Source organism: Suricata suricatta, chromosome 4, assembly GCF_006229205.1.
Source record: "Suricata suricatta isolate VVHF042 chromosome 4, meerkat_22Aug2017_6uvM2_HiC, whole genome shotgun sequence".
NCBI lineage: Eukaryota > Metazoa > Chordata > Mammalia > Carnivora > Herpestidae > Suricata > Suricata suricatta.
In genome coordinates, this window is record NC_043703.1 from 96,767,108 (window position 1) to 96,779,872 (window position 12,765).

A 12,765-nucleotide genomic window follows, 5' to 3' on the forward strand; every position below is an offset into this window, starting at 1 on the left:
TACATTAAAAAATAATCAGAGGAAAGTCCCCACACAGAAGACAATACAGTATAGTGGTTAAAAATCTAAGTGTTGGAGTAGATGGTTGGGCTTGATTCTCCATTCTGCTAGTTACTATCTATGTGATATTGGGCAAAATACTCACTCTCTCTGAGCATCAATTTTCTCATCTTTACAGTGTGATGATATTTGTGTCTACTTCACTAGCTGTTTTGAGAATTAAGTGAGATAATAACATACAATGTGCTTCAGGCAGTGCTGTGCACAGGCTAACTACGTAGTGTTAGCGTTGATAATAATAGTACTTAGTATTACTATACCAATTGGTAAGGATGTGCAAGTGCTAAAGGGCTTCAAAAAAGGGAAGTTCAACTGGGCCGCTGCACTTAGGCTACATACTGAGGCTTTAAGAGAGATTAAGCTTTATGAGATAAAGAAGAAACAAGAAGCCATTATACATCTGTTACAATTCATTAATTCAATCATTCAACATTCATTAATTTAAAAATCATATGTAAAAACATTGAACCATTGTTGGATACCAGGTATTAAAAGCCATGAAGTGGCAAATGTGACTAAAAGAAGGGTTTGTTTTGGAGACCAGTGAGCTATAAATAAATGTGGGGCCATTCCTGAATAACAGGGCAGAGGGCAGACCATTATTCACCATTGTTTTCATTGCAGTGATCCTTTGCTACCCAATAAGCATGAACTGTATGTATAATAAGCCACAAAGGGGCATGAAAGCTTACGTATCTCCTTCAGCCTTCTCTTTTTGAAACACTCTTGTTAAAAGTCTATGTCGTTAGAAATAGTACATTCTAGGCAGGAAAAAGCACAGGGAACAGCTGGTTTGGGACATTCCCACACACTTTTTGTCTAGCTCTGTGAAGAATCTCATGGTCAGAATTTCAAAGAGTTTTCAACAGCCAATGTATAATTGACACTCTCTTCCAGAATTTATCTTTGGCAGTGTCTATGTGCAGGCTATTGAAAGACTCTGGAATAAGTTGTATTGTAACTTAAGGATACAAGTCTTAAATTGGCTTCCTATTTCCTGACACTCTCTAAGAAACTCTACTGTATTTCAATCTCTTTTGCCAACTCAAGGTTTTTGTGTTAGCACTCCGTTGCAAAGTCTACGGTTTTGACTAAATTTACTGGCCTAATTCAGTCACACAGTCAATCAATTTAGTTAATTCAATTGGTTTGGAGAACTCTCCACTGAATTAGTTGATTATTTTTTTTACCTCAACTGGCTGAATGACTAGACTGGACTTCTGAAAATGTATTTCCAAGCATGTACAAAAGACAATTGTTTCTTTGTTATATCCTGGTATCTAGGCCATGAAAATTTACATGGAAAAAAACCCAGACAAAGATAAAATTATAAATGGATATTCTCCTTCTCAGATCAAAATCTGGAAAAGCAGTTTCCCTCTCCCACACTTCCATTCTCAAGCCCATCTTTGGTTTGTGCACATGGAATAGACCATGAGAGGTTTATTATTAATGTTGTCTTTGGTATTTGGGCAAATCACCTTCTACTTTTTTTTATTATGAGAGAGAGAGAGAAAGAGATAGAGAAATACAGGGAGAGGGAGAGAGAGAATCCCAAGCAGACTGCGCTGAGACTGACAAGGGGTTCAGTCTCATGAACCCTGAGATCATGACCTGAGCCAAAATCAAGAGTCAGATGCTTAATGAACTGAGCCTCCTAGGCACAGACCCTCCCTTTTTAATGTCAATTCAGAATCATTTAGAATCGTGGCTAATAAGATGTATTCTCCAAATATTCTACATCCATATTTATGAATATTAACTTTCCTTTATGTGTTTTTACTCCTTAATTCTACCATTTCCTTTAACACCCAAAATACCTTCTTAAAAACTGTCAATTGAGTAGGGGTCTGAGATATGATCAGAATAATTTGTTTCTATCCTCCCAACTGCTAATGACATTTATTTAGAGCATCCTATTTTCTTTTCAGCCCAATGAATCTAATTTTATCAAGTCACCATTCTAAGCATTGCATCTGGTGTTTTCTTTGATAGGACAGATTTGTGGGGCAAGTTCAACAACACATTATGATCAAGCATTGTTTGTATTAATATAACATGAATGCACAAGCCTACATTCCATTTAAGTTTCATTTCACATGCAAAAGAAAGTTCTTTAAACAATTGAGATGAATTTTATGGTTTGTTACTGAAAATCTCTAGAAAGTATCCTATTATTCTAAATGACATCCTTGTAAAAATGCAGTGCAGCTTTCATGGAAAGTGCAAAAAATAAAATAAAAATAATTCCTTTATGAGTGATCATATCCTCATTTTACATGCTTTAACTAGAATTAACTATTATGAATCTGCCTCCAACCATTCACTGACTAGCGCTGGCAAATCTTGTTTTCAAGTTAACATCTTTTAAAATTTGAATCTTTGATGACTTGTTAACCCTAGAGCCTCTTTTCCCAGAAGACTTTTAAATTCTATATATTAATCCTCCCTGAGACATTTTTTATTGCTTGTTGCTAGTGCAGAGAATATTCTCTTCTCTTCCGCTGGCTCTACTCAGTACCATATGGTATGCATGAGATGACAAGGGTGATGATGATGATGACGATGACAACAGGAGAGAGAATCCTAGAGATGAAGCAGAGGGGAAGAGATCAAGCAGAATAATTGAGGAGAATGAATTGGAATCAATGAGGTTCATTTTACTGGTTTTAGCCCCTAAAAGGATAGCCTTTAGAGGGATTCAAAAGTGAGTATATCAGACTCTGGGCCACAGAGAGGAGCATCAGACATTTAAATAGTCAATGGAGGTTCACAGCTGGAGTAGAAGGAATTCTCTACTTATTACAAGATGTGGTGTCACTCTGGAGCCTGGAGGTTGGTAGCTCTTGGGGGATGTGTAGACACATACTTGTTATGAATTGGGACAGTGGCCACATTGATATTTTCTTCACAAAAATGCTTTACTGGCAGAAGACAATTATATGGGAAGATTCCCAAGAAGGAGTGAAATAACAGGTGGATACCACGCAGGGACTAAGATGATGGAACAGCTCTAGAGCATGAGGAGGCAAACCCTTGGGAGGGCTCCCTAAGTATGGGGCAGGGACTGAGGTCGTCTCTCACTCAGATGATCATGACCAAGCCAGCAGACAACTAGACTACATAGAACCAAAGAACAAGAAGTAATGTTTTCTATTTTTAGCATGAAGGAAAGAAGAGGAAATGTTTGCATTGTACAGGTAAGGAATAAAAGCTAAAAATCTTTTAGCTCTTCCAGAATAAAAATGTTAGTGCAGTTTCATTATTTTGAGATATCACAAACTCCCAAGTATACTAGAATAAAGCTCACACCACACATCAAAGTCACCTAGAGATGATTCAGTATTATTCTCCATTGACCATTGAGAATTGAAGGTAGTTAAGATACTGTGAAATAAATTCCTTTATTTGATGCACACGAGCCTCACCAAAATAAAGATGTTTAATAAAATTGCCCTCATTTTACTGATAAAGCAATACACATGAAGAACATCCATCTTTTAAGTTCAACTAACTTGTCCTAAGAAATATGGCTGGCAAATGTTAGAATCAGGACTTTTGTCTCCTGTTTAACATCCTACCCTATAAGCTATACAGCCTCCAAACATCATCTCATGAAATCCTTCAACTATTTTGTTTAAAATTTAACTTAGAAAATATTAATATAACATCCATTATTTTTTAAAATATACAAATAGTGCAATTAATACATAAAAATGAGGTACCTAATGCCTGGATAAGTTAAAAGAAAAAGAAGTACTTTCTAAACTGATTATGATTTTTCTTTTTTATCAAATACATTATCTAACCCATGCTAAGGCAATGTAGGGACCTATGAAGGATTCGATTCAGATATGACTTAGCTTTAAAATTTGAAAAAAAATTTAAAATATCAGGTCATATTATTTTTTGCAGTAAAGAAAGCAGACTCCATATAGCTAAGATGGAGTTCAAGTGAAACATCACTATGAGGTTGATATAAGGTCAAATATATGAATGAAAATCCAAAATTTCAGTCAAATGAATCTTTTCCTTTAAAAAATGTTTAATTTCTTTATCTTTGAGAGAGAGAAAGAGAGAATTGAGCAAGGAGGGGAGGGGCAGAGAGAGGCAAACAGAATCCCAAGCAGGTTCCACATTGTCAGAGCAGAGTTTGCGGGGCTGGAACCCACAAACCATGAGATCATGTCCTGAGCGGAAACCAAGAGTCAGTCACTTAACCAACTGAGACACCCAGGTGTCCCCTGTCAAATGGATCTTTCCAAGTGTCTCTCCTAAGCCAGGAAAGACACCGATTTTTTAAAAATGTATATTTATTTTTGAGAGACAGAGAAAGGCAGTAAGAGAAGGACACAAAAGATCCAAAGCAGGCTCTGCTCTGAGAGCAAAGCCTGATGTGGGACTTGAACCCACGAACCATTAAGATCATGACCCGAACAAAAGTTGGACATTTAATCAACTGAGCCACCCAGTAACCCCTCAATTTTGTTTTTATTTTTAAACCAATAACCTACACTATGTCACCAAGGATATTACATGGCCTTTGTGTAATGGAGATTATTTTAGCATAAGGCAGAAATGAGCAGATACCAAAATAGTTTGCCATAAAATAAATTTCCTTTTTTTTGGGTTGACTTTAGAAAAAGCTAAGTTAAAATATAAAAGAAAAACTAATCATGCAGTGGGAATAAAGGATAATCTTCTGGGATGTTTTCTAATTCTCAAACTGCTGGGCAGCATTTTGAATAAAATGACACTCTTAGCTATCTCCCACTAGAATATAGAGATCTGTGTTAGAATACAGGAGGTTCGGTACATCTTACAGCATTTAAATTTCTAATATGCAACAGTAGCATAATTTTTCCAAACAATTCCATTGTCTCTCTCTCTGTATTATATATATAGACATATATAATATCCTGCTTCTTTATCAGTGCCCTTACAAACCCAAAAGACTTACTCATTATACAGTGAAGATATGGAAAAACAGAGACTTTGGTCTCTTGGGCAATTGGTTTTTACATTATTCGCCACATTTTAAGTGCATGAAACCACCATCACCACCACCATGTGCAAAAACCATGTTGCTTCCCTCCCCCCATTTTTAAAATCAATATCTATCTTTCCAATGTCTATGAAGCATAGATAAATTGCTCAGGAGACTAGGCCAAGTGGAAATGGAAGTATCCTTGACTTCTTTTAAGAAAATAATCAAAACTGGGGTGCCCGGGTGGCTCCATCAGTTAAGCCTCTGACTTTGTCTCAGTTCATGATCTCAAGGTTTGTGAGTTTAAGCCCTGCGTCAGGCTCCCTGCTGTCAGTGTGGAGCCTGCCTCAGATCTTCTAGCTTTTCTCTCTCCACCCCTTCCCCTCTTGAGCTCTATTTGTCAAGGATAAATAAATGTTAAAAAAAAATCAGAACTAAATCTTCCAAGGAACAAAATCATTTGTGGTCTGTTGCCTCTATTTTAGGAGTCAGAACAGGTATAAGGCTAAACAACCCATCCTGCTCTGAAGGACAAGAGCAAATGAAACTGAAATAAAATAGTGTCGATGGGCACAAAAAAGCATCCTGGTGTCCCAAGCCATACAGAAGCAGTATGGAATGATGAACTTTGACTCTACTTAGGTACAAATGAACTAACAAGCTCACCATCAGATTTTTATGTTACAAAGATTCTAATAAATACTAGTTAATGAGTATTCTAGTAGGCAGTTTTAAGAAAAAATACTAAATAAAAATTAGTGAACACTAATCTAGATGGAATATTCTAGTATTAAGTAAATTTAACCCTTTTCTTTAGCTCACCAAGCACAAAGACTTGGAGGAAAAGAGGAATAGGAGCTTAGCTTTTTTGAACAATTTGGTGGCAATAAATATTGGTACGTGGCAGACAGGCCAATTTTTATAACTAATCAAAGTAAGTGATATGACGTTAAGTCAACAACGTTTATATAAATATTACTTACTGGATGTGGTCACATTTACCTTATGGCTGAAATCAGCCAATGATTAAAACTGTGTTCTGACAATTAGCTGTATGACTTTAAACACGGCAACCTACCTTTCTAAACCTCAAGCTGCCTCATCTATGAAGTGGGGGCTGATAACAGTATCAACTTGTAGAGTTTGGGGGAGGATCAAATAAGATGATATATAAAATATAAATCACAGTTCCTAACACAGGGCAAGAACCAGTAAATGGTAGCTGCTAGCCATTAAATAAATACAAGGCCTATTAATTTATAAGAGAACACAGTATCAAGGCCACAAGTTTGAATTCTCAACTAGATTAATTAATGCTTAAAATGCTTGTCCAATATAGTACGTCTACCAGTGAGCCAGGTGAGATCATGTATATGTCCCAGTAAATAACCCAATTGATGACAGTGACTAAGAAGCATCTTTCTATGAACAAAGAACTATAGGTTTTGTGGGAGTTTTTTTTCAAGAAAGTCTCCATAAGTATCCCAGTTACTTATAACACACAACAAACCATCTTTAAATTATTCTTGTTCACTTACACCATCCAATATTTTCCTACTTTTTAAAAGGTGAGAAATGACTTTCAACACAAAGTGCTGGTAACAGCCTCAAAATTATGGTGCTAAATATCTTTGGCTTATTAAAACTAAATCAAGAAGAAGGAGATTATGGATGGCATATGTAAGGGCACTAAAGGTACTAATTTTAATCATTTAACAATGTTAGAACTTGATGTCATTCCAAAGGCATAGAGATTAAAACAAAAGCAGGTCATTATTACATGCAACAGTGTTCTCTTTATCAGGACATGACACCATCCCACTAAACAGGAGGACATGGATTACAATTTTCAGCAGCTAATATATCCAAGGGTCTAGTAAGACACAATGAAATAGTACATGGCCTCTTCTAAGGTCTAGGAGAGGAACAAAAGTAATCTCAGTAATTCGGGAGTAACTTTAAAAGATAAAGCTTATATACAAATTTGATTCATTTAAGTATCTGTATTAATTATGGCATTTTTAGAGGGAGTGACCTCAATATTTTATAATGTAGCCTCATATACAGGAACATGTTTATACATAAGTTATATATGCATATATGTATATATTCAGATACAGTTATATAACTAAATACATACTGATCCACCAGCTGATGAAGGCCTACTAAGGACAGAATGCTTCAGTAATATAAAAGAGAAAGCTGTGAATTGTTCTGCGTACACAGATTATGCTAATCTTGAAAGCATTTATCCAGCAATCCTAACCTTCCAGGACACAGATAAGTATCAGAAAGAAAATAAAGTATCCAAAAGCTGCTACTACAAATTTCTTCACAGAAGTGTATTCACTATGCACATGGAAGGACTCTTTAGAATCTCCTTGGTAATCTATTAGTTTTGTCTTTGACACGATTCTAAATTTTGTGCTATTTAACATTCCAGCCTACAGCAACTCTGGCATGGAAGTGGCTTCGAGAGGCAGGCACACTGATGATAACAACAAGCAACTGCTCTCTTAATAAAGAAGGAGGATTTTTAAAAATGAATTACAAAAGATAGATACAGGAACTCAGAAAGCATAGCAGCTTAGCAGGAGGGCAAACAAGCTTTACACACCTCAGCAGCCCCAACGGAATTACTGTACTGGAGCACAGTACAGTGATTCATGTCCATAATGATGACCTTGAGTATTCAAAAAGAGGTTAACTTATGTTAGCAGGTTCCATTTAACAAGGTGGGGAACGTACATTACTTTCAAAATGGTAAAAATGAAAAAAAAAGCTTTACTGTATAAACTGGAAAGATTTGTTATCTGGAAAGCTCATTCTAATAAAACAATCTTCTTTAATGGTATCAGATGGTTATTACATGTATCCATGTATCCATTCATGTACTGAATTTCATCTTCCATTGGGTAACCACTGCTCCTACCACTGAAAATCTCATCAAACTTCAGAATACTATTTAAAGAAAATCACACTGATGGCTGAACTTTATAATTAATTATATTTTTAAACTAACTTTTAAATGTGAATGATAATTTTAGAATAATTCTGTAAAATTCTGTAAAGCTCAGAAAAATTGAGCAAGAAAATGCATAAGATTGAGAGGTTTCTGTTTTATTACTGTTGAGCTGTTTCCCAAGTATCTCTTTTGGCCTTCAAGGCAACCATGAATTGACACTTCTTGATAAGCCCTAACCTACTTCCCAGGTCACTTAATATATGTCAATATGCAGATTAAGACACACTCAGAGACGTGGTCTCTCTTCAGTTTATGTTCACACTAAATTGCTAAGGGAAAACCTTGAAATCCCACTTTGTTTCAAGTTTCCTCTGCATTATTTTAGATAATAAATTGATATGTTTATTTTTCTTAAAATTATACAATTCTTAACTTACATATTACATTTTTCTCAGAGAATGTTGGGAATTTTCCCTCAACCTTGTTGACAAATGTGAACAAAATATGAATTGGAGAATTTGGACTCTGGATCTTAGATGAGAACTAGACCATTAAATAATAAAAGCATTGAGGCATTTGGGTGGCTCAGACAGTTAAGCGTCTGACTTTAGCTCAGGTCATGATATCAGGGTTTGTGAGTTCAAGCCCCAGGTCAGGCTCTGTACTGACAGCTAAGAGGCCTGAAGCCTGCTTCAGATTCTGTGTCTCCCTCTCTCTCTGTCCCTCCCCAACTCGTGTTCTATTGCTGTCTTTCAAAAATAAATAAACTTCAAAAAATTTTAAAAAATAATAAAAGCATAAAAATGGGAAGACACTTTTTTGAAATATAATTTTAACAATTATTATACATTACACATTTTTTAATGAATGGCTTTAATTTTGGCTTGTTTCCTTCTTAAGGATGAGTGAAACCAGTTTTTATGTTCTGAAAATGAACACCTCACTTAAAAAGTTTATTATTATTAATATTTTAATTACTTTATTCTGCCTTAATTTTTAAGATGCTAGCTTCACTGTTTTCCTTGATATTCTTTTTCATTCTTTGCCCTTAACACTTCTTTCTAAGCATTAAGACTATTATCATTCTGTGGGGCTGAAATAGACACCTTGACAACGGCCCAATATCTCTTGTATACCACTATGCACTTTACATGGTCTTTTTGAATTTCTGTCTAGGTATTCTGCCCTATCCAACTTGATGGGACCAAAATTATAATCATTTACTGTCTCACAAACTTGTTTCTCCATACCAACATTGTCTCTATTGCTACAGTTTAGAAACTCTGAATCACTTGATTTTTTTTCATTCTTTATGTTCATTTGAGCATTTGTCACTTGAACATTACATTCATTTTTCACTTCCACGCCTTAACTTCCATTTCCAACCTCCTACAACTAGTATGAAACCCATTAAGATCAGGACTGAATTACCACAGCAGTCTTTATTCTCCCTCAACTCTATTTAAAATTAATATTCCTAAATTTGTTTTATTTTGTTAGCATCTTATTTAAAGTTTATTTATTTATTTTTGAGAGAGAGAGAGAGAGAGAGAGAGAGAGAGAGAGAGAGAGAGAGAGAGAGAGAGAGAACCAGCAGGGGAGGGACAGAGAGAAAGGGAATTCCAAGCAGGCCTCCCCACCTGTCAGCAGAGAGCCCAATGTGGGGCTCTAACCCAGGAACCATGAGATCATGACCTGACTCAAAACTAAGAGTCAGATGCTCAATGGACTAAGCCGCCCAGGCACCCCTGTATCTTATTTAAAATGCTAGTTGAACAACTTGTTATGTTTTCTTATTTCTGACCTAAAAGCAGCTGCAGAAAGAATAAAGCTTACGGTCTTTGTTTCAGTAAACACCAATGTTTCTTCTGCATTTGAAAAATGATAGCAGATTTGTTTTAGCATTTCTGTATTTGTAATGTCATCATAAGGGGCCCCACACCTAGAACTCTTCTGAGTTCTGTTTTTCTCCTATATTTAAGATAGACCAACCAAAAGATACAAATCTTGCTTCTAAAGATAGTCTTGTAAGTTCACAGGCTTTCTCTAAAGTATAATTTCAGAGGCTTGGAGGTACTTATGACTTCTCCTTCCCAAATTCCTTCCTCCTTTGTTTCTGATGCCTACAAATATACTATTTAAGATTTAAAGCTGAATCTTCATAACCTTCCACATCTCCTAGCAAACAAACAAGTTGCTGCCTGGTTTTATAAACGATAGTATAGGTGTTAAGTTTCAAATAAACAATTAGATTTCTGTTGTTTCTTAAAAAATTGAAACACCTAGTCTTCTTGGATATTCAGTCCTGTGTCATAGAAATTAGGGGGGTTACAAGGGCATGTTGGAGGGGGAATTTCCTTCTCTGATTCAGACATTCTCACATTCAGATTGCATCTGCCTGTCATCTCAAATCCCGTTGGCTTCACTCATATACATCACCTGCCAGGCATTTGATCCTGAGACCTTTCTTTATTGGTCATTTGCATCTTATAAGAATAATGTTTGAGCTAGTTTCCTCAGGGCTGAGTTTAATATGATCAAAATGGAGTATAAGATGGCTGGTATTTACATAAAAAGAAAAAAGAGAGAGAGGTGGAGAGTGAGTTAGAACAGACTGCCTTGGTATAACAAAGGCAAATATGATCCATTTCACTCTTTCATGAGGTCTTGGATCTACTTGCTTCTGCTATAGGAGCTATGCAGCCAATAGAACATTTTGGGGGAAAAAAATCTGTTTCCAAATCATGTTAGAAAGGAGCTAGATAGCTACTCGTCTGGAAATAACAAAGAATAATCAAAAAGGAACAGACAACTCCAGAATCCAGAACCTAAATTATACCAGCCAGAGTGATAGCAATTTAGATTTTCAATGTGAACTGAAACCACATATTCACTTCCACACCGGATTCCTGGAAGTGCAATAATGTTTGTTGGCAAGAGTCCACTGCACCACCTTAGTACCTGTAACTAGTTGATGCTAAACTGGAAATTGAAGTGAAGTCTTCTCACATCCTTGGGCCAAGAGGAGCTCCCTTAGGGGAAAATAACATTACTTTACACAAATGAAATGTAATTTTGTCACTATAAGACCATGTCAGCCTGACTCAGACAAAAATAAGTCCACTTGCTCCATGTCCTCTGTCCATTATCAAAAATACTGCTACTTGTCTTATTTAACAAATGGAAGCAATTAAAAAAAAACCACACACACAATCTATGAAATGCTACAAAAAAACGCACTAAAACTACAAGGAAAAATAGACATCCAACAATCATGCTTTCAAATCCAATTTCTTGGAAAGGCCTTATTTCTGCTATGTCCATCACCTCTCAGTTCCCTCTCCAGGGAGAGTATAATAGCATTAAAGGTCACTGGTAGGGACTCTTGCCAAGTCAATGAGACAAGGACTCTCTCTCTCTCTAGAGATGCATCAAAATGCACAGCGATGGGTTGGTTAGGTCAGGACATATTTTGTATTATGCATGTAAATGAGAATTAATGTCCACAGAGTGCCAGCAGCTATTTTGTTGAGTTTGGTAAAAATGAAACCGTGCACTTAACCGTCAATTCAATTCTCTTAAGTCTGTGTTGGGAGGAGGATGCAAGACTCTTAATATTTCCATAATTAGGTAGTTGGTATATGACTTATCAATTGCATCAACTTAGAACTCAAATACTTAGTGCTGAATGGAAAGAGAAAACATCTTTCATTAGAATTGTATTGGGTTTGTTTTGTCCTATAACAAGGTAGCTGCTGAAAACCAGTGAATAGTGAGACTATTTGTGGCCAAATTGAAGGAGAAAATCAGTAGGGTATTTAAAGAGGAGATTAGTAACACCTCATTTACCTGGGTATTTTCTGGGAAAGAGCAGTTCTGGAGAACTGAATTTTCCATGCACCTAAAGCTTATGCTCACTTAAAACCTAAATTTTAGATGGAAATCTTTATAACATATATTACCCACTGGCTTCCTGCCTTTCTGCATAGATATCTCTAAACATAATATTATCTTTTTCTTTTCCCCTTGACAACTCAGAGGTCATCTTGGTGAGCATTCATTATTGTACCATATGGTGATACAGTTCTATGCCTACTGTATCGTTTTTCTTTCTCCTCCCTCAATGTCAAGCTTTCAGCTGCCACTTCGGTTGTCATTGTGCCTCTTCGCAGCTTCTCCTTTGCTGTTTCTAATCTGTTGTGGGCTGAGAAACCAGATAACCAGGCTCATTAAGAATGGCATGCTGAATAAAAGTCAATATGGCTCAGAGAGAGGCATTAAGAAATAAAATGCATGTCTTTAATGTGGAGTGTTTGTGAAAGTTTGTGTATGCAGAAGCTTTTTTCACTTAATTCTACATTTCAGGCAACCCCTTTAGGATGGGGTTGCTTAAATTGGTAAAATATCTCTGCATATTATTTCAAAGTATTGCTCTATAGGAGAGGATGATAATGTTGCCAAAATACAGGCAAGAGAAGCTGAGAAGATCCTCCAGAAGCAAAGGAATTGAATGTAACAACACTCAAGGACTCTCATCTAAATCTTCAGGAAATTGTGGAGACCAAAGTCTCCCTTTGATCACTAGATGTCCTATTCTTCTTTACATAAAGATGGAGGGCAATGTTTAGAAGAATTAAAATTGAGAATAACAGGTAAAATATATGATTTCTTGTTAGAATGTCTTAGAATTGTGCCTTTACCTCTTGTAACAGACTGTTTGCCAGGTGAGAAGGAAATGATCTTGGGAAAATGT

At 36.1% G+C, this 12,765-nt stretch overlaps 1 protein-coding gene across 11 annotated transcripts in view; it reads right to left on the reverse strand.

Annotated features, from left to right (window-relative positions):
- Window positions 1-12,765, reverse strand: part of NRXN1 (neurexin 1) — a 1,090,776-nt gene that overhangs the window by 722,466 nt on the left and 355,545 nt on the right. The window lies entirely within an intron of this gene.